Source organism: Chlorocebus sabaeus, chromosome 16 (genome assembly GCF_047675955.1).
Source record: "Chlorocebus sabaeus isolate Y175 chromosome 16, mChlSab1.0.hap1, whole genome shotgun sequence".
NCBI classification, from domain to species: Eukaryota; Metazoa; Chordata; class Mammalia; order Primates; family Cercopithecidae; genus Chlorocebus; species Chlorocebus sabaeus.
The window spans coordinates 16,153,760-16,175,765 of NC_132919.1; the positions used below are offsets into that span (position 1 = coordinate 16,153,760).

Below are 22,006 nucleotides of genomic sequence, written 5' to 3' on the forward strand. Positions count from 1 at the left end.
AGGGGAGAGAGCTGATGTGGACAGCCCCCAGGGAGAGGCTCAGCCCAGCAGATGCCCTTGGGAACACAGTCCCACCCACCCATTCACCCAGCAGTTGGGGGACTTTCCCACCTCCCAGGACCTTCCCCCAGCCTCCTGACCCCAGGACTCATGGCTAAAGTTCCCCTAAAGATGCTCCCAGCACCAGCCAGCAGGTGGAGACAAGGAGGTGGGCACACACTGCTAAAATCAGACCTCACCACCGATTGGGCCCTGGTCTGGACTCAGTCTTGGAGCTTGGGGACCCAGCCGCCACCGAAGTAGCCCTAGGACTCCCTCTCCCTCACTCCCAAAACCTGGCATCAGCTCTGCCTCCAAAATTTGTCTTTCTGCTTGGTCCAAGCCACAATCATTGCTCCCCTAGGCAACTGCAGCCACCTCCAAACTGGTCTCCCTGCTTCATTCTTGCCCCACACTCATAATCCACTTCTCCTTATAGCAACTGAAGTGACCTTTTAAAAATGGGAACCAAGGCCGGGCGCGGTGGCTCACACTTGCAATCCCAGCACTTTGGGAGGCCGAGGCACATGGATCACTTGAGGTCAGGAGTTCAAGACCAGCCTGGCTAACATGGCAAAACTCCATCTCTACTAAAAATGCAAATATTAGCTGGGTGTGGTGGTAGGCACCTGTAATCTCAGCTACTTGAGAGGCAGAGGCAGGAGAATCGCTCGAACCTGGGAGGCAGAAGTTGCAGTGAGTCAAGATTGTGCCATTGCACTCCAGCCTGGACAACAGAGTGAGACTCTGTCTCAAAAAAAAAGAAAGGAAAAAAAAAAGAAAACCAGGTCACCTAACTCCTTGACTTAATCACAAAACCTCACCCATGGTGCTTGGAATAAAATGCAAACTCCATACCATGAGCCCTCAAAGTCCAGATGCCCTTCTCCATCGCTATCCGTCACTCATGGCAACCCTGTCATGCACGTTACACTCTAGACCTGTGCCATCCAATAAGATAGTCACTAGCCACAATGGCTGTTTAGATTTAAATCAATTATAATAGGCCTCACTCTTGTAATCCCAGCACTTTGGGAGGCTGAGGTGGGTGGATCACCTGAGGTCAGGAGTTTGAGACCAGCCTGACCAACATAGTGAAACCCCATCTCTACTAAAAATACAAAATTAGGCCAGGCGCAGTGGCTTACGCCCCTAATCCCAGCACTTTGGGAGGCCAAGGTAGGTGGATCACTTGAGGTGAGGACTTCGAGACCAGCTTGGCAATATGGTAAAACCCAGTCTCCACTAAAAATTAAAAAATTAGCCAGGCGTAGTGGTGCATGCCTGTAATCCCGGTTACTTGGGAGGTTGAGGCAGGAGAATCGCTTGAACCTGGGAGGCAGAGGTTGCAGTGAGCCAAGACTGTGCCATTGCACTCCAGCCTGGGCAACAAGAGCAAAACTCTGTCTCAAAAATAAATACATAATAAAATAACAGTAAACATTCAGTTCTACTGTCCCATTAGCCACATTTCAAATGCTCAATCAGCACATGTGGCTAGTAGCTACCATATCGGGCAGCACACAGATAGATAAATTTTTCTCTTTTTTTTCTTTTTCTTTTTCTTTTTTTTTTTTTGAGACAGAGTTTCATTCTTGTTGCCCAGGCTGGAGCATAATGGCGTGATCTCAGCTCACTGCAACCTCCGCCTCCTGCGTTCGAGTGATTCTTCTACCTCAGCCTCCCGAGTAACTGGGATTACAGGCACGCACCACCAGGCCTGGCTAATTTTGTATTTTTAGTAGATACGGGGTTTCTCCATGTTGGTCAGGCTGGTCTCAAACTCCCGACCTCAGGAGATCCGCCCCCCTCAGCCTCCCAAAGTACTGGGATTACAGGCATAAGCCACCATGCCCAGCCTGAGAAATTTTTCGTAAACATAGAGTTCTATTGGACAGCACTGCTCCAGACATTCTGAACATATTTCAGTCTCCCCAGTATACCATGCCTCTTCTGTTCCACCTGCCAGGAACACACACACACACACTGCTCTTGATCTGATCTAGCCAACTCCTGCTCATCCATCACCTCTCAATTTAAGCATCACTTCCTTTGCATAGCCTTTCCTAGACCCTGAACTGGGCTGGGGATGGCCACTCTGTGCTCCCATGACACTCTGTACTTCCCCTATCACATCTCATTATCTGTTACTGTAATATTTATTATATTGTCTGGCTTCACTTTTTTTTCTGAAATGGAGACTCATTCTGTTGCCCAGGCTAGAGTACAGTGGCATGATCTCGGCTCGCTGCAACTCCGCCTCCCTGATTCAAGTGATTCTCCTGCTTCAGCCTCCACAGTAGCTAGGATTACAAGCACACACCACCACACCCAGCTAATTTTTGTATTTTTAGTAGAGACGGGGCTTCACCATGTTGGCCAGGCTGGTCTCGAACTCCTGACCACAAGTGATCCAGCCACCTCGGCCTCCCAAAGTGCTGAGATTACAGGCAGGAGCCACCATGCCTGCCTTCACCTTTAACAATAAAAAATACTTAGTGAGCACTCACTATGTACCAGACACTGTGCTAAGTGCTCAATGTGTAACTCCCAGAGCAACTTTATTTCACAGACAAGAAAACTGAGCATGGGAAAGGCCAAGGCCACAAGGCTAGGAGGTGAGAAAGCAGGGATTCAAGTCCAGGGTCACATGCTTACCACCATACTTTCCAAGGGGTGAGATCTTGCTTTTTGCTGTCTCCCCAACAACCAGCACAGTGCCTGGCATGCAAGTGGTGCTAAAGAAGGCTTTGAGTGACAGGGTGGCTAATTATAATCACAGTGCAGAGGGCACTGCTGTGCTGCTGAGAAAAAAGTGAAAAGTGGACAACCTGAAGTCCTCCAGAGCCATCACCACATCTGGTGAAAATGACAATTGGCTAGACAAACAACCTTAACTGCAAATTCTGGTTACAAAAAGGCCTTGGATCATAGCCATCGGGGAAATGCAAATCAAAAACACAATGTGGTCCCACTTCACACTACTAGCATGGCTATTATAAAAAGATATGTAACAACAAAGTGTTGGCAAGGGTGTGGAGAAACTGGACCTGTCCTACACTCCTGGGAGATTGTAAAATGGTCCAACTACTTTGGAAAACAGTCCGGCTGCTCCTCAAAAGATTAAACATAGAGGGCTGGGTGCGGTGGCTCACTCCTATAATCCTAGCATGTTGGGAGGCCGAGGTGGGTGGATCATGTGAGGTCAGGCATTTGAGACCAGCCTGGACAACATGGTGAAAACCCTCCTCTATTAAAAATACAAAAATTAGGCCGGGCACGGTGACTCATGCCTGTAATCCCAGCACTTTGGGCGGCCAAGGCGGGTGCATCACCTGAGGTCATGAGTTCGAGAGCAGCCTGGCCAACACAGCGAAAACCTGTTTGTACTAAAATTGCAAAAATTAGCTGGGCATGGTGGGGGATGCCTGTAATCCCAGCTACTCCGGAGGCTGAGGAAGGAGAATCACTTGAACCCGGGAGGCGGAGGTCACAGTGAGCCAAGAACGCCCCATTGCACTCCAGCCTACACGACAGAGAAAGACTCTGTCTCAAAAAAAGAAAAAAGAAAAAAAAATTAGAGGGGCACAGTGGCACATGCCTATAATCCCAGCTACTGGGGAGGCTGAGGCAGGAGAATTGCTTGAACCCGGATGGCGGATGGCAGAGGTTGCGGTGAACTGAGATCCTGCCATTGTACTGCAGCTTGGGCAACAGAGCAAGACTGTCTCAAAAAAAAAAAAAAAAAAAAAAAAAGTTAAACATAGTTACCATATGACCCAGCAATTCCACTCTTAGGTATGTACTCAAATAAATGGAAACATATGTCCACACCAATTGTACATGAATGTTTACAGCAGCATTATTCATAATAACCAAATAGAAACATCCCAAATGATGATTAACTGATGAATGGATAAATAAAATGTGGCATATCCATTTAATGGAATATTATTTGGCCACAAAAAGAGAAATTAAATACTGATATACACTACAGCATGGAAGAAACTTGAAAAATTAGGCTAAATGAAAGAAGTCAGTCACAAAAATCACATATTGCATGATTCCATTTATTTATGTTTATTTTTATTACATCCTCAGATAGGGGACACATCAAACTGATAAGAACAGATATTACACTTGATTTTAGCTGAAAGGTCAAGAAGTAATCTGCATGATTCCATTTATATGAAACATCCAAAACAGGGAACTGTAGAGTGGTTGTCTAGGGCAAGGGGGGGTTGGGGGGTGAGTGTAGAAAGGACTGACTGCTAAAATGTATGAGATTTCTTTTTTTATTTTTTTGAGACAGGGTCTCATTCCATCGCCCAGGATGGAATACTGTGGCACGTGATTACGGCTCACTGCAGCCTCAACTTCTCCAGTCTCGGGGGATCCTTCTGCCTTGACCTCCCAAGTAGTTATAGGCACATGCCACCATACCTGGGTCTTTTTTTTTTTTTTTTTTTTTTGTATAGGCAGGTTTTGCCATGTATAGCATTTTTATATAGGCAGGTTTTTGCCGTGTTGCCCAGGCTGGTCTCAGACTTCTAGACTCAAGCCATCTACCTCAGCCTCCCATAGTGCTGGGATTACAGGTGTGAGCCAATGTACCCAGCTCAGGTATGAAGCTTCTTTTGCGGGTGATAAAATGTTCTAAAGTTGATTGTGATGACAGCTGTGTAACTTTTGTGAATTATACTAAAAGACCAATTAAATGTACACTTTATATTTGTGAATTGTATGTGAATTATATCTTTGTTTTAAAAAGTCCTCTGTGTAGGGAACAATGCCTGTGTTTTTAGTGGGAAGTGAATCAAGCCGGGAAGCAAGACTTCCTCAATCTCAATACCACTGGATTCATATTTCAAGAAGTCTCAGGCCCGGCGCGGTGGCTCAAGCCTGTAATCCCAGCACTTTGGGAGGCCGAGACGGGCGGATCACGAGGTCAGGAGATCGAGACCATCCTGGCTGACACAGTGAAACCCCGTCTCTACTAAAAAATACAAAAAACTAGCCGGGCGAGGTGGCGGGCGCCTGTAGTCCCAGCAACTCGGGAGGCTGAGGCAGGAGAATGGCGTGAACCCGGGAGGCGGAGCTTGCAGTGAGCCGAGATCTGGCCACTGCACTCCACCCTGGGCAGCAGAGCAAGACTCCGTCTCAAAAAAAAAAAAAAAAAGAAGTCTCACAAATTAGCCGGGCATGGCGGCACGCACCTGTAGTCCCAGCTACTCCGGAAGCTGAGGTAATGAGGAAAGAAAAAGATCCTCTCACATTGTTTTATGTTGTTTTATACTCAGTACCTGTTATAAGAAAAAAAACAAGGAGGTAAAACCAAAGACAGGCAGCCCGGCGCCAGGCCCAAAACCAGGCCTGGGTCTGCCTGGCCTAAACCCAGTAGTTAAAAATCAATTCATAACTTAGAAACCGATGTTATTCATAGATTCCAGACACTGTATAGAAGAACACTGTGAAACTCCCTGCCCTGTTCTGTTTCTATCCGTGCATTAAACCCCTGTCACGTATCCCCTAGATTGCTCAATCAATCATGACCCTTTCATGTGAAATCTTCAGTGTTGTGAGCCCTTAAAAGGGACAGCAATTATGCACTCGGGGAGCTCGGATTTTGAGATGGTAGCTTGGCCGATGCTCCCAGCTGAATAAAGCCCTTCCTTCTACAACTTGGTGTCTGAAAGGTTTTGTCTGTGGCCTGTCCTGCTGCAGTAAGAGAACTGCTTGAACCTGGGAGGCAGAGGTTGCAGTGAGCCGAGATTGTGCCATTGCACTCCAGCCTGGGAGATGGAGTGCAAGATTCTGACTCCATTAAAAGAAATAACAACAAAAAAAAGAAGCCTCACTCACTCCAGTGTCCACCTAAGGAAAATCTACCCCAAGCAGGCTTTGCACCCTATTTTTCCGATTGTGCTTCATTTCATTTGGTAACTTTTTGTAAATGTTTCTTTTATTTGAATTTTCTTTCAGATAGATTTTTAATAAGAGCAAAGAGAGATCACAAAAATATGTAGCAGATGTTTCCTCTGGAGCAGGGAACTAGAGGTCAGGGACGGGAAGGCACATAAGATACATCCTTTGTATATTTGAAATTTTTTTATTTTTTATTTTTATTTTCATTTTTTGAGATGGAGTTTCGCTCATCGCCCAGCTAGAGTGCAGTGGTGCGATCTCGGCTCACTGCAACCTCCGCCTCCCAGGTTCAAACGATTCTCCTGCCTCAGCCTCTCGAGTAGCTGGGATTATAGGCTCCCGCCACCATACTTGGCTAATTTTTTGTATTTTCAGTAGAGACAGGGTTTCGCCATGTTGGGCAGGCTGGTCTCGAACTCCTGCCCTCAGGTGATCCACCCACCTCGACCTCCCAAAGTGCTGGGATTACAGGCGTAAGTCACCGCGCCCGGTTTTTTTGTTTGTTTGTTTTGTTTTTGTTTGTTTTGAGACGGAGTTTCACTCTTGTTGCTCAGGCTGGAGTGCAATAGCAGGATCTCAGCTCACCACAACCTCCGCCTCAGCCTCCCGAGTAGCTGGGATTACAGGCATGCGCCACCATACCCGGCTAATTTTATATTTTTAGTAGAGACGGGGTTTCTCCATGTTGGTCAGATTGGTCTCAAACTTTCGACCTCAGGTGATCCGCCCGCCTGGGCCTCCCAAAGTGCTGGGATTACGGGCGTGAGCCACCGCGCCCCGCCTGTTTGAAATTTTTGCCACTGGCTTTAAAAAATAGAATTGGCATCTCATTTAGATGTAAAAAAAAAAAAAATTCAACTCAAATGTGCAAGAGATGTCTAAAGCCTGTGCATAATATAAATTCAAAAAAGAGGTGGGAGAGAGGATTTCAGGGTCTGGAAGGTGGAAACTGCCCTGGCCTTAAAAGGAAAAAACGGTGGGACACTTGAGGGTGCTGGGGGTAGGGACTGGAGCGGTGTAGACAAGCCAGGGCCTGAACCTGCAGCCTTTGCTTCTCTTTGTACTAATTCTGAAACTTGGCCCCGAGCCAGGGCTGGGGCTATGTCTAACTGGCCAGATGTAGCTTCCCTGAGCAGATTGTGTCTGAGTTTGACAGAAAAGAAGAAAGAATAAGACAGTTTAGCAGGCAGCACAGGCTTCCTGGAGCAAGGAAGACTGAGGCGGCGAAGGAAAAAAAATGCTAGCTGGTCCTCAAACAGGGCCGGAGGGGACCAAAGGGGACCAGCTGGCTGGGTACAGACGGCCCCGGCCTGAGAGAATTTCCGCTCTCACGGAAAGCGTGCCCCTTCCCACACCGCCCCAGGGAGCCCCAGAGGCCACAGCTCGGCCAGGCCCGGACATTCCGTCTCTCCCAGGACCAAGAATAGCCACAGCCAGGTAGGTCCTGGGCCAAATCTAGGAGCCCAGCCCCAAGCCCCTACCCCTCTGGGGAATTCCCCCAATTTCCGCAGGCACAGGATGCATTCCCAACCGCCTCCGCCTCCCCACCGCTCACTCTTCCACCTGCCTCCCACCGCGCCTCCTCCTCCCCCACCCCGGCCCCTCCAGCCTCCAACTCCTCCACCCCTCACCCCCCGACCTGCCTCCCACCCCACATCCGCCTCTCCTACCCCTCACCCCCACCTGCCTCCCACCCTACCTCTGCCACTTCCACCCCTCACCCCACTACCCCTCATCCCCACCTCCCTCCCACCCTCGCCTCTGCTTCCTCCACCTCTCACCACCCACCCCTCACCCCCACCTGCCTCCCACCCCACCTCTGCCTCCTCCACCCCTCACCCCCCTACCCCTCACCCCCACCTCCCTCCCACCCTCGCCTCTGCCTCCCCTACCCCTCACCCCGCTACTTTCCTCTCACCCCACCTCAGCCGCGCCTCCCACCCTTGCCTCTCCACGCCCTCCCATCCCACTTCAGCCGCGCCTCCCACCCCTCACACCCCGACCCGCCTCAGCCGCGCCCCCCACCCCGTCTCTCGGGTAGTCGGCTCCACAGCGGTTCTGCTAAGACCCCCACCGCTACTCCAGTTCCTCTAGCTACTGAGCTTCAGGCGCGTCCCCCCAACTAACTACCCAGAATCCTGGGCCCCTCCCACTGCGCCTCGACCGCATCCCCCGCGCACGTTCCCTGCTGTTTCCCCTCACGCCTCTCCACGAATCCCGCGAGTCTCCCGCGCTCTTTTCTGACGTAGGCATCGGTCCCCCTCCCGGACACGCCCTCCTGGGACAGGCCTGGGAACCGCGTCCGCAGTCGCTTCGGCGGATCCGGGGTCGGGGGCCGGGACGGAAGGACCTTCCTTTGGACTCCGGCTTCGCGCTCCTCATGCGCCACTCCCTTCCCCAAGTCACTGAGCTGGACTGTAAGGGTGTCAGGGACTGTGGGCTCCACTCCCCTTCCCTCCAAAGGAACCTGAGGATGCAGGCGGACGGCGGGACCACAGCATCTCCCTCCGGCTTGGAGGGCGGGGGCCGACCCCGGAGCGCGCTCTGGAGCGGTGAGCCAGGCGCCTTGGGACGCTTTCTTTCGAGGCAGGGTCTTGCTCTGTCGCCCAGGCTGGAGTGCAGCGGCCCCATCACGGCTCACTGCAGCCTCCATCTCCCGGGCTCAAGCGATTCTCCTGCCTCAGCCTCCGGATAGCTGGGACCACAGGCGCGTGCCACCACGTCTGGCTAATGTTTATTTATTTATTTATTTAGAGATGGAGTCTGGCTGTGCCCAGGCTGGAGTGCAGTGGCATGATCTTGGCTCACTGCACCCTCCACCTTTCGGGTTCAAGAGATTCTCCTGCCTCAGCCTCCCGAGTAGATGGGATTACAGGTGCCCACTACCACACCTGGATAGTTTTTGCATTTTTAGTAGAGACCGGATTCCGCCCTGTTGGCCAGGCTAGTCTCGAACTCCTGACCTCAGGTGATCCGCCCACCTCGGCCTCCCAAAGTGTTGAGATTACAGGTGTGAGCCACCGCCACAGTCCGATTCTTTCTTTCTTTTCTTTCTCTTTTATTTATTAGGATTATTCTTTTGAGATGGAATCTTGCTCTGTTGCCCAGGCTGGGGTGCAGCGGCGCAATCTCGGCTCATTGCAAGCTCCGCCTCCCGGGTTCATGCCATTCTCCTGCCTCAGCCTCCGGTAGCTGGGACTACAGGCGCCCACCGCCACGCCAGGCAAATTTTTTGTATTTTTAGTAGAGACGGGGTTTCACCGTGTTAGCCAGGATGGTCTCGATCTCCTGACCTCGTGATCAGCCCGCCTTGGCCTCCCAAAGAGCTGGGATTACCAGTGTGAGCCACTGCGCCCTGCCGCTTTCTTTCTTCATCCTTTCCATACCCCAGGAGGTAGGTTCTGCTGTAACCTCCACTTCGGTCAAAAGAAAAGTAACTGACTTGCTGTAGGTTACTGCACAGTTTGCAAGTGATGACGGTGGGATTTGAACCCAGAAGGTCTCATTCCTATAGACTACAATACAGTATTCTCTCCCTTTACCTTCTCATCTCCTACTTAAAAAAAAAAAAAAATCAGATTTATTGTGGTATAATTTACACCCTTTTTAACATTAATTTACACTCATTTAATTTTTAAAAGTTTATGCTCTTTTTAAGTGTATAGTTCAAAGAATTTTGACAAACGGTGTGAGCAGCACCATATATATATATATATTTTTTTTTTGAGATAGAATCTTGCTCTGTTGCCCAGTCTAGAGTACAGTGGCACGATCTCTGCTCACTGGAAGCTCCACCTCCCCGGCTCACTCCGTTCTCCTGCCTCAGCCTCCTGAGTAGCTGGGACTACAGGTGCCCGCCACCACACCCGGCTAATTTTTTGTATTTTTAGTAGAGAAGGGGTTTCAGCCTGTTAGCCAGGATAGTCTCAATCTCCTGACCTCGTGATCCACCCACCTCGGGCTGCCAAAGTGCTAGGATTACAGGTGTGAGCCACCACACCCGGCAGCACCATAATTAACATATAGGGAATTTCCATCACCCCAAAATGTGTCCTGGTGCGCAGTGGCTCACACCTGTCTGTAATCCCAGTACTTTGGGAGGCAGAGGCCAGTGGATCACCTAAGGTCAGGAGTTCGAGACCAGCCTGACCTTCATGGTGAAACCCCATCTCCACTAAATAGAAAAACTTAGCCGGGAGTGGTGGTACACGCCTGTAAGCCCAGCTACTTGGAAGGCTGAAGCAGGAGAATCGCTAGAACCCATGAGGTGGAGGTTACAGTGAGCTGAGATCAGGCCACTGCACTCCAGCCTTGGTGACAAGAATGATAAAATATCTCAAAAAAAAAAAAAAAGTGCCCTGGTGCCTCTTCGCACCCCCCTCGCCTGCCACCAGTCTCTGATAATCATTAATCTGATTTCTATCCTTGCATCCCTGCCATGTCGCCACAGGAGTGGAGTCCCCTGGTGCGCATCTGTGCACCTGGCTCCTTTGAAGGGACTGTGTTTCTTATTCTTGCTGCAGTTGCCGTTGGCAGTGTCTGACCTGCCTCCCAGACCCATAGTCTTTTCTTAAAAATTTTTTTTAAATTTTTTAATTTTTTTAGACGGAGTCTCTCTCTGTCATCTGTCATCTAGGCTGTGGTGCAGTGGTGCGATCACCTCTCACTGCAGCCTCCGCCTTCCACCAGACTCACAGACTTTAAGGAAAGTTTATTGCCACTGCTTGGGGAAAAGGAGAGTGGGCAAGAATGTTTTGAGGGGATGACACATTGGCTAAAGAACCAGGGACAAAGCCGGGCACGGTGGTTCACGCCTATAATCCCAGCACTTTAGGAGGCCGAGGAGGATCTCCTAAAGTGACTCGAGGTCAGGAATTCAAAACCAGCGTGGCCAACACAGTGAAACCCTGTCTCTACTAAAAATACAAAAATTAGCCAGGCATCCTGGAGTGGGCCTGTGGTCCCAGCTACTGACAGAGGCTGAGAATCACTTGAACCAGGGAGCCGGAGGCTGCAGTTAGCCAAGATTGCACCACTGTACTCCAGCCAGGGCAACAGAGCAAGACTCTGTCCCCCACCCCACTCACCGCAAACACACACACAAAAACTGAAATAGAAACTGAAATTGAAAATTGGAAAACGCTGGGTTAAACAATGTTAAACCAGTTCCTATAAGGTAGAACTCCTTGTTAGCTAGGCATGGGAGTGAATGCCTGTAATCTCAGCTACTCAGGAGGCTGAGGCAGGAGAATCACTTGAGTTTGGGAGTTGAGGCTGTAGTAAACTATGATTGTTCCACTGCACTCTAGCCTAGGTAACAAGTTGAGACAGTCTCTGAAAAAAAAAAAAAGCAAACAAAACAACAACAACAACAACAAAACACACGAAGAAAATAAGATCTTTCTGAGATGGAGTCTCACTCTGTTGCCCAGGCTGGAGTGCAGTGGCGCCATCTGGGCTCACTGCAACCTGCGCCTCCTGGGTTCAAATGATTCTCCTGCCTCAGCCTCCCGAGTAGCTAGAATTACAGGCGCCCGCCGCAACCACACCCGGCTAATTTTTTGTGTTTTTAGTAGAGATGAGGTTTCACCATTGTTGGTCAGGTTGGTCTTGAACTCCTGACCTCAGGTGATCCACCCGCCTCGGCCTCCCAAAGTGCTGGGATTACAGCATGAGCCACTGCACCCGACAACTTTTTAATTTTTGTATAATTATTCTAGAGGGATTTATGCAGGAAGCCATTTTTAAACTGGAAGCCAAACATAACTGTCATATTCATTTCTTTTCTTTTCTTTTCTTTTTTTTGAGACGGAGTCTCACTCTGTCGCCGAGGCTGGAGTGCAGTGGCGCGATCTTGGCTCACTGCAACCTCTGCCTCTCAGGTTCAAGTAATTCTCCTGCCTCAGCCTCCTGAGTAGCTGGGATTACAGGCGCCCGCCACCACACCCGGCTAATTTTTGTATTTTTAGTAGAGACAGCGTTTCACCATGTTGGCCAGGCTGGTCTTGAACTCCTGACCTCAGATGATCCACCTGCCTCGGCCTCCCAAAGTGCTGGGATTATAGGCATGAGCCCCTGCGCCCAGCCTATTTTATTTCTTTTTAAAAGACAATCTATATGTGATGATTTTCAGGACTGTAGAAAAAAAAGGCAATCTAAAACAAAAAAAAAAGCGGAGGGAGTGGAGACAATGTCTGCAGATCACCCTTTGGAGATGCTTCATTGTAGAGGGAAGCAGAGAGGTGGCAACTAACTGGAAGGAGATACGGGGTCCATGGGCAGTAGGGAGGTTTCTTGTTTTAAAGGTCAAAGCCAGGTACAGTGGCTTACGCCCATAATCCCAACACATTGGGAGGTCAAGGCAGGATGACTGCTTGAGCTCAGGACTTCAAGACCTGCCTGGTCCATATAGCAAGACCGGGTCTCTACTAAAAATAAAAAAAACTAGCTGGGCATGGTGGTGTGTGCCCATAGTCTCAACTACTTGGGAGGCTGAGATGGGAGGATCACCTGAGCGTGGGACATTGCCGCTGCAGTAAGCTATAATCACACTACTGTACTACAGCCTGGGCAACACAGCAAGACCCTGTCTCAAAAAGAAATTCTAGGTTCTAAGATATTTCTCTTCATTACTTTGAAAATTCTTTGCCATTGTCTTCTTCCACCTGGTATTGGTGTTGAAAAATCTAATGTTAATAAATAGGCCTCTTCAGCTGGCACAGTGGCTCATGCCTGTAATCCCAGCACTTTGAGGGGCCAAGGTGGGCAGATCACCTGAGGTCAGGAGTTCGAGAGTAGCCTGGCCAACATGGTGAAACCCCATCTCTACTGAAAGTACAAAAATTAGCTGGGCCTGGTGGTAGTCACCTGTAATCCCAGCTACTCAGGAGGCTAAGGCAGGAGAATCGCTTGAGCTCAGGAGGCAGAGGTTGCAGTGAACCCAGATGGCACCACTGCACTCCAGCCTGGGCAACAGAGTGAGACTCTGTCTCAAAAATATATAAATAAATAAATAGATCTCTTTTTCCTTTATCTGTGATCTGACTCTCTGGAAATTTTTAGAATGCTCTTTCTGTCTCTGATATTCTTAAATTTCCCCCAAATGTTTCTGGCTATAAGTTTTTTGGTTTTGTTTTTTTTTTTTTTTTTTTTGAGACGGAGTCTTGCTCTGTCACCCAGGCTGGAGTGCAGTGGCACGATCTCGGCTCACTGCAAGCTCTGCCTCCCAGGTTCACGCCATTCTTCTGCCTCAGCCTCCCAAGTAGCTTGGACTACAGGCACCTGCCACCACACCCAGCTGTGTGGTATTTTTAGTAATTTTTTCTGTATTTTTAGTAGAGACACGGTTTCACCGTGTTAGCCAGGATGGTCTCGATCTGCTGATCTCATAATCTGCCCACCTCTGCCTCCCAAAGTGCTGGGATTACAGGTGTGAGCCACCGTGCCCGGCCCTGGCTGTAAGTTTTTCCTTCTCTCTCCTCATTGACATATTCCAACTCATTTTTTTTTTTTTTTTTTTTGATAGGGTCTTGCTCTGTTGCCAAGGCTGAAGTGCAGTGGAGTGATCATGTCTCACTGCACCCTCCATCTCCCAGGCTCAAGCGACCCTCCTACCTATAGGTTTGTGCTACCACACCAGACTAACTTTTTTTAGGTTTTTTTTTTTTTTTTTTTGAGAGACAGGGTTTTGCCCACCCAGACTGATCTCTAACTCCTAGGCTCAAGAGATCCTCTGGCCTTGGGCCTCCCAAAGTGCTGGGGTTACAGGTGTGAGCCACCACGCTTGGCCAAAAAAAATTTTTTTTTTTTTTTGAGACAGACTCTTGCTCTGTCCCCCAGGCTGGAGTGCAGTGGCACAATCTCGGCTCACTGCAAGCTCCGCTTCCTGGGTTCAAGCCATTCTCCTGCCTCAGCCTCCTGAGTAGCTGGAACTACAGGGGCCTGCCACCACGCCTGGCTAATTTTTTGTATTTTTAGTAGAGACGGGGTTTCACCATGTTAGCCAGGATGGTCTCGATCTCCTGACCTCGTGATCCACCCGCCTTGGCCTGCCAAAGTGCTGGGATTATAAGCATGAGCCACCGCGCCTGGCCACGCTTGGCCAAAATTATTTTTAATGAGGAATAATCTGTATACAGATCTTGTGTTCACACTTCATCTTTTTTTCCTAATTCTGAGAATTTTTTCTTCATTATTTTTTTAAATATTTCCTCTTCTCTATTTTTCTCTTTCTCTTTCCAGGAATCTTATCTTCTGAATGTTACCATTTCACTTTTATTCTCCATATCTCTTAGCTATTCTTTTTTATTTCCTGTTCTTTTATTTTTTCTTCTTCCTTTTGGGGAATTCATGTTATTCCAGTTCACTAATATATTCCTCAGCTCTGTCCATTCTGCTGTTTATTCAATCATTTGTGTTCTTTAGTACAACTATTTTATTTTATTTTATTTATTTTATTATTTTATTTTATTTTATTTTTTATTTTATTTTATTTTTGAGACAGAGTCTTGCTCTGTCCCCCAGGCTGGAGTGCAGTAGTGCGATCTCGGCTCACCGCAAGCTCCACCTCCTGGGTTCGCGCCATTCTCCTGCCTCAGCCTCCAGAGTAGCTGGAACTACAGGCGCCCACCACCATGCTCGGCTAATTTTTTTTTGTATTTTTACTAGAGACGGGGTTTCACCCTGTTAGCCAGGATGGTCTCGATCTTCCGACCTCGTGATCCGCCCTCCTCAGCCTCCCAAAGTGCTGGGATTACAAGCATGAGCCACTGCGACCGGCCTTTTTTTTTTTTTTTTTTTTTTTTGAGCCGGAGTTTTGCTCTTGTTGCCAAGGCTGGAGTGCAGTGGCACGATCTTGGCTCACCGCAACCTCTGCCTCCTGGGTTCAAGCAATTCTCCTGCCTCAGCCTCCCGAGTAGCTGGGATAACAGGCATGCGCCACCGCACCTAGCTAATTTTGTATTTTTAGTAGAGTCAGGGTTTCTCCATGTTGGTCAGGCTGATCTTGAACTTCCAACCTCAGGTGATCCACCTGTCTCGGAGTCCCAAAGTGGTGGGATTACAGGAGTGAGCTGCCAAGCCTGGCAACAACTGTACTATTTTCTTTTTTTTTTTTTTTTTTTTGAGATGGAGTCTTACTCTGTCACCCAGGCTGCAGTGCAGTGGCATAATCTTTGCTCACTGCAACTTCCGCCTCCCAGATTCAAGCAATTCTCCTGCCTAAGCCTCCTGAGTAGCCGGGATTACAGCAGGCGCCACCATGCTTGCCTAATGTTTGTATTTTTAGTGGAGACGGGGTTTCACCATGTTGGTCAGGCTGGTCTCGAACTCCTGGCCTCAGGTGATCCACCCTCCTTGGCCTCCCAAAGTGCTGGGATTATAGGCATGAGCCGCCTTGCCCAGCCTCAACTGTTATATTTTCAACTTAGTATTTCTTGTTGGTTCTTTTTGGTGTTTTTGTGTTCATTTGTTTCATAGTTCTAGTATCTTCCTTATATCTTTTAATGTGTTTATTAGGCTAATTAAAAATTCTTATTCTGAAGAATTTCATTTTATGGTTTTTTCTTTTCAAAGTGGTGATGCTTGTTATTGTGGCCTGGAAATTTATTTCCCTTAGTGGGTATATTCTGTTTGGCCAGGCAGGCTCCAGTGATCTCAGGGAATGGGGGTAGATGAGCTCAGGGAGGCTCTGAAAAAAGACAGCCAATCATGCCTCACTCCATGAGACAACTCCTTGGGTCAATTTTCACACATTGCTCTCCAAAGAGAAGCAGCATTAGGAGGACTCATCCCCAAAATGTCATTCCCCAGCCTGGGTGTTTGGAAGAGGGTGGATGAGTAGGCAACTGCTGGAAGCCAGTTAGTCCCCATCTGTTTTTCTCAGCATTTCACAAACACAGGATGTCTGGGTAGCCCTGATTTGACTGCAAGTATGCCCAGAGCAGAGATCTGAGTCATTGCAGATGTGGAGGCAGATACTGTTTGTTCCAAGGCGATGGTGCAGAACCCCCGTGGCTCTGTTTTTATCTTCCCATTTCAAAACAGTACACCCCTTCCCATCACCGCAATAGCTTTTTCACACCTTTTCAATGCAGGACCTTGCTTGACTCTGGCCTGGCTCTGTATCACGACATATCCCCAGCATCTGTTTACTTATCTGTCTCCACTCTATTCCCAGCATCTGTTGACTTATCTGTCTCCACTCCATGACTGAGCATATTTGTCAGGGGAGCACTTTGCCCAGGGTAGGAAAGATCAATTTTATTCCTACAAATATCAGGCTTTTAGGGTTAGGTTGAGAACAACATGCTTATTTACTGAGGAGGCATTTTAGACCTGGACTCTAGGCCGGGCACAGTGGCTCACGCCTGTAGTCCCAGCACTTTGGAAGGCCGAGGCGGGCGGATCACGAGGTCAGGAGATCGAGACCATCCTGGCTAACACGGTGAAACCCCATCTCTACTAAAAATACAAAAAAAAATTAGCCGGGCACGGTGGCGGGCGCCTGTAGTCCCAGCTATATGGGAGGCTGAGGCAGGAGAATGGCGTGAACCTGGGAAGCGGAGCTTGCAGTGAGTGGAGATCGCGCCACTGCACTCCAGGCTGGGCGACAGAGCTAGACCTGGACTCTAACAGGGAACTGGTTCCCCACACAAAGCTGTCAGGCCCCACCTTTCCAGAAAAGAAGGGGTGGTATTTGCCTGTTTCTAGGTGCACCCAAGCTGTGACCTGCAGGAAAAAGTCCACGTCTCTCCCTCCCCACAACCCACATTCTGTAGTCCAGGGTCACCCGGGAGAGCCTATACAGTGTTATATTTACTCTGTGGTATGTCTTAAGGCATGGGCCCCTTATTTTATTATAAATTTCCATGTTATCTGTTTCAGGCCCTGCTCACCTGAGCCCACTCGACTGTTGACAAAAAAGTATTTGAGGAGATTTATTCTGAGCCAAATATGAGTGATCAATGGCCTGTGACACAGCCCTCAGGAGATCCTGAGAACATGTGCCCAAGGTGCTCAGGGCACAGCCTAGTTTTATGCATTTTAAGGAGACATGAGACATCAGTCAAATACATATAGGACTTACATTGGTTCCATATGGAAGGGCAGGACAACTCAAAGTGCTTGGGGGGAGTGTATCCAGGTAACACGCAGATTTTAAATTTTTTCTGATTGGCAATTGGTTGAAAGAGTTGGCCAGGTGCCGTGGCTCACGCCTGTAATCCCAGCACTTTGGGAGGCCGAGGCGGGTGGATCACCTGAGGTCAGGAGTTCAAGACCAGCTTGGCCAACATGGAGAAACCCCATCTTTACTAAAAATACAAAATTAGCTGGGTGTGGTGGTGCATGCCTGTAATCCCAGCTATTAGGGAGGTTGAGGCAGGAGAATCGCATGAACCCAGGAAGCAGAAGTTGTGGTGAGCCGAGACTGCGACATTGTACTCCAGCCTGGGCAACAAGAGCGAAACTCTGTCTCAAAAAAAAAAAAAAAAAAAGAAAATTAGCCGGGTGTGGTGGCACGTGCCTGCAATCCCAGCTACTTGGGAGGCTGAGGCAGGAGAATCACTTGAACCCGGGAGGAGGAGGTTGCAGTGAGCCGAGATGGCGCTACTGCACTCCAGTCTGGGTGACAGAGCAAGACTGTCTAGCAAAAAAAAAAAAAAAAAAAAAAGAAGAAAGAGTTATTATCAGTAGAAAGGAATGTCTGGGTTGTGATAAGCGGTTGTAGAGACTAAGGTTTTATCAGGCAGATGAAGCTTTCAGATAGCAAGCTTCAGAGAAAACAGATCTCAAATGTTTCTTACCAGACTTAAGATCTGTGTTGATGTTAATGCTGGTTGGCTTTTCCTGAATTCCAAAAGGGAGGAGGTTATAATGATGCCTGTGGGACCTGCTCTTCCATCATGGCCTGAACCAGATTTTCAGATTTGCTTGGGAATGTCCTTAGCCAAGGAGAAGGGCCCATTCAGATGGTTGTGGAGGGGCCTTAGAATTGTATTTGTGGTTTACAGGACAGAGCTTGGGACCTCACTGTACTGCTCTGGCCTGAAATGCAAGTGGAGAGGACAGAGCTAACAATGAAACGAGTGAATTATTTTAAGTGTATGAAGTCAGTCTGCAGAGGATCAGGCACTTAGAGTGAATCAGCACATTGCGGGAAGCTTTTGAACAGCCCCAACCTGAGCTCTTATAGTTTTGTGAAAGGAGAAGAGACAGCAGAAGCATGAGCAGCACAGGCGATGGCCAAGGCCCAGAGCAGCAGACAGGCTGCCATCTATACATCTCCAGGCTCTTCTAGCACCCACTTCTTCAGCTTTTCCCTCCTTGTGTTTAGAGGTCCCTGTTTTTCTGGTTTCCCCCCCCCCCTTTTTTTTGAGAAAGGAGTCTCACTGTATTGCCCAGGCAGGTTGCAAGTCCCTGTTTTTCTAAGCTCCCCTGGCCATGTGCTTGAGTGGCTCAGCACCTTCTCCCTTCTCAAGGACTTGGCTGGTGTGGGGGTAGGAACCATACTGTTCCAGTAAACCTTGCCAACCTGCTTCCAGGAAAAGCCCAGGGGGAAGGAGAAGCATATATAAATCTAAAAGGCCAACAGAATTTCTGTATTAAAGTGTTGTCAGTAAAAGAAGAACAGGTCACGTCAGCTTCTAAAGCAGATTATGCTCAGGCCTGATGCTCAGACAAACAGCTTTCACAGGGGCTGCTTCGCAGGAAAGGCAAACTGCAGAGTGTTGGAGGCTGGCAGCTAATCTGAAAGTGGGGGTGGGAGCCCTGGGTCTAAGGACAGGCTGTTTGGCATGGTGGGGAGATGACAGTAAGGCCCTCGTCAGATAAGCCCTACAGGCCCTTCTTCCCAAAACAGTGCTGAAACATCTCCTTTGCTAGATGCAGCAGTCAGTGTTTTCCACTCTGATTCAGAGTGAGCAGAACAGTTCTGAAAATTGGGAGCATTATCTTTATTCCTGAAGACTGGTTTTTGGGAAGCCTGGGCCACTGCCTCCCTCTGCTATTTCCAGCAGCCACCTGGTCTCAGAGCTTACTCAGCCCCTCCCGCCACAGCTAATTCATACCCATCCCTACTGCAGGCTTCAGAGAGCAAAGGTGATGGCTGCCTTGCTGCTGCTAAGGTTTACTTTTTTATTTTATTTTATTTTATTTTATTTTATTTATTTATTTTTATTTTATTTTATTTTATTTTAATTTTGATGGAGTCTCTCTCTGTCGCCCAGGCTGGAGTGCAATGGTGTGATCTCGGCTCACTGCAAACTCCGCCTCCCGGGTTGAAGTGATTCTCCCAACTCAGCCTCCCGAGTAGCTGGGACTACAGGGGTGCGACACCACGCCTGGCTAATTTTTGTATCTTTAGTAGAGACAGGGTTTCACCATGCTAGCCAGACTGCTCTCCAACTCCTGCCCTCAAGTGATCCACCCATCTCGGCCTCCCAAAGTGCTGGAATTACAGGTATGAGCCACCGTGCCCAGCCTTGAGTGTATTTCTATTAACAATACTGCAGGGAACATCTGTGCTCATACTTCTTTTTTCACATCTGTGAGAGTATCTGTAAAATTCCCAGATGTGGAATTGCTGGCACAAAGGGTATGTGCACTCAAGATTTTCTTTTGTTTATTTTTTTTTTGAGACAGAGTCTCGCTCTGTTGCCCAGACTGGAGTGCAATGGTGCCACCTCGGCTCACTGAAACTTCTGCCTCCTGGGTTTAAGCAGTTCTCCCTGCCTCAGCTTCCCAAGTAGCTGGGATTATAGGTGCCTGCCACTACGCCTGACTAATTTTTTTTTTTTTTTTTTTGTATTTTTAGTAGAGACGGGGTTTTGCCATGTTGACCAGGCTAGTCTTGAACTCCTGACCTCAGGTGATCCACCCGCCTTGGTCTCCCAAAGTGCTGGGATGACAGGCACCTCACCTAGCTGCAAGTGAGATTTTCATAGCTACTTACCCAACTGCCTTCTGAAGAGGTTGTACCAGTTTACACTGATCAACAATGCATGAGGATGCATTTCTCTGCACTCTTGGAAACAAAAGTATTAACAGTCTCATTTTATCTTTGTCAATCTGAAATATTAAAAAATGCCACTTCAGGGTTGGGTGCGGTGGCTCACGCCTGTAATCCTAGCTCTTTGGGAGGGCGAGGCAGGCGGATCACGAGGTCAGGAGATCGAGACCATCCTGGCTAACACGGTGAAACCCTGTCTCTACTAAAAATACAAAACAATTAGCTAGGTGTGGTGGCAGGTGCCTGTAGTCCCAGCTACTCAGGAGGCTGAGGCAGGAGAATGGCGTGAACCCGGGAGATGGATCTTGCAGTGAGCCGAGATCGCATCACTGCACTCCAGCCTAGGCAACAGAGGGAGACTCCGTCTCAAAAAAAAAAAAAAAAAAAAGCCACTTCATACACTGAATGGTCATTTTTCTTATGCTAAGTGAAGCTGCACATCTTGTCATGTGTTTAAGAACAATTTTCGTCTGGGCATGGTGGTTCACGCCTGTAATCCCAGCACTTTGGGAGACCGAGGCGGGTGGATCACGAGGTCAGGAGATCGAGACCATCCTGGCTAACACGGTGAAACCCCATCTCTACTAAAAATACGAAAAAACAAAATTAGCCGGGCGTGGTGGTGGGCGCCTGTAGTCCCAGCTACTCAGGAGGCAGAGGCAGAATGGCGTGAACCCAGGAGGCGGAGCTTGCAGTGAGCCGAGATAGCGCCACCACTGCACTCCAGCCTGGGCAAGACTCCGTCTCAAAAAAAAAAAAAAAGAAAAAAAAAGAACAATTTTCTTTTCTGTGAATTGTCTGATCCTGTCCTTTGTCCATTTTCCTATTGTGTTATTAATCTGTTTCTCATATATTTATAGAAACCGCTTATATATTGAAGAAATTAGTCCTTTTGGTGAGTGCGGTGGCCCATGCCTGTAATCCCAGCACTTTCAGAGGCTGAGGCAGAAGGATTGCTTGAGGTCAGCAGTTCAGGACCACTCTGGGAAATATAGCAAGAACCTGTCTCTACAAAAAGTTTTTAAAATTAGCCAGGTATAGTGGTGTGCCCCTGTAATCCCAGTTACTTGGGAAGCTGAGGTGGATCACTTGTGCCTGGGACCCGTGGAGACTGCGATGAGCTCTGATTGCATCACAGCACTCCAGTCTGGGTGACAGAGTAAGATCCTGTCTCAAAAGAAAATTTAAAAAAAGGAAGAAATTAGTCATTTAAGGTCAGGCACAGTGCCTCATGCTTATAAGCCCAGCACTTTGGGAGGCCAAGGTGGGCGGATCACTTGAGGTCAGGAGTTTGAGACCAACCTGGCCAATATGGTGAAACCCTGTCTCTACTAAAAATACAAAAAATTAGCTGGGCATGGTGGCACATGCCTCTGTTGTAAACATTTCTTCCTCGTTTTTTATTTACAAAATATGTCAAGAGACTGGGCATAGTGGTTCCTGCCTCTAAATCCCAATGCTTTAGGAGGCTGAGTTAGGAGGATCACTTGAGGCCATGAGTTTGAGACCAGCCTGGGCAATATGGTGAGAACCCAGCTCTACAAAAACTTAAAAATAAAAATAAATTAGCCAGGCATGGTGGCACGTGCCTGTGGTCCCAGCTACTCAGGAGGCTGAAGTGGGAAGATGACTTGACCCCAGAATTTGAGGTTACAGTTAGCTATGATGGTACCACTGCACACAAGCCTGGGCAGCAGAGTGGGAGCCTATCTCTAAATACACACACACACACACACACACACACACACACATATAAATATATGAAGAGATGCATTTATATCATAGAGTTGTTTATAAGTGCCCCATTAGTATGAGTTAAATAAATTATGATATATACAACAGAAAGTTATGCAGCTGTTTAAATGAAGATATATATTTATTAGAATAAAACAATGTTAAGTAGAAAAATTAAGTTTAAAAAAGCAGGATAAAAAATAGAAAGCATTATATGATAACCCATTTTTAAAAAATCTGTGCTATCAGTAGTTACCTCCAGATGATGGGAATTTGGTAATTTATTTGGGTAATTTTACT

The 22,006-nt window shown here is 48.1% G+C and overlaps 1 pseudogene; it reads right to left on the reverse strand.

Annotated features, from left to right (window-relative positions):
- Positions 1-4,107: 4,107 nt before the first annotated feature.
- Positions 4,108-4,209, reverse strand: LOC119620368 (U2 spliceosomal RNA; annotated as a pseudogene).
- Positions 4,210-22,006: the final 17,797 nt, after the last annotated feature.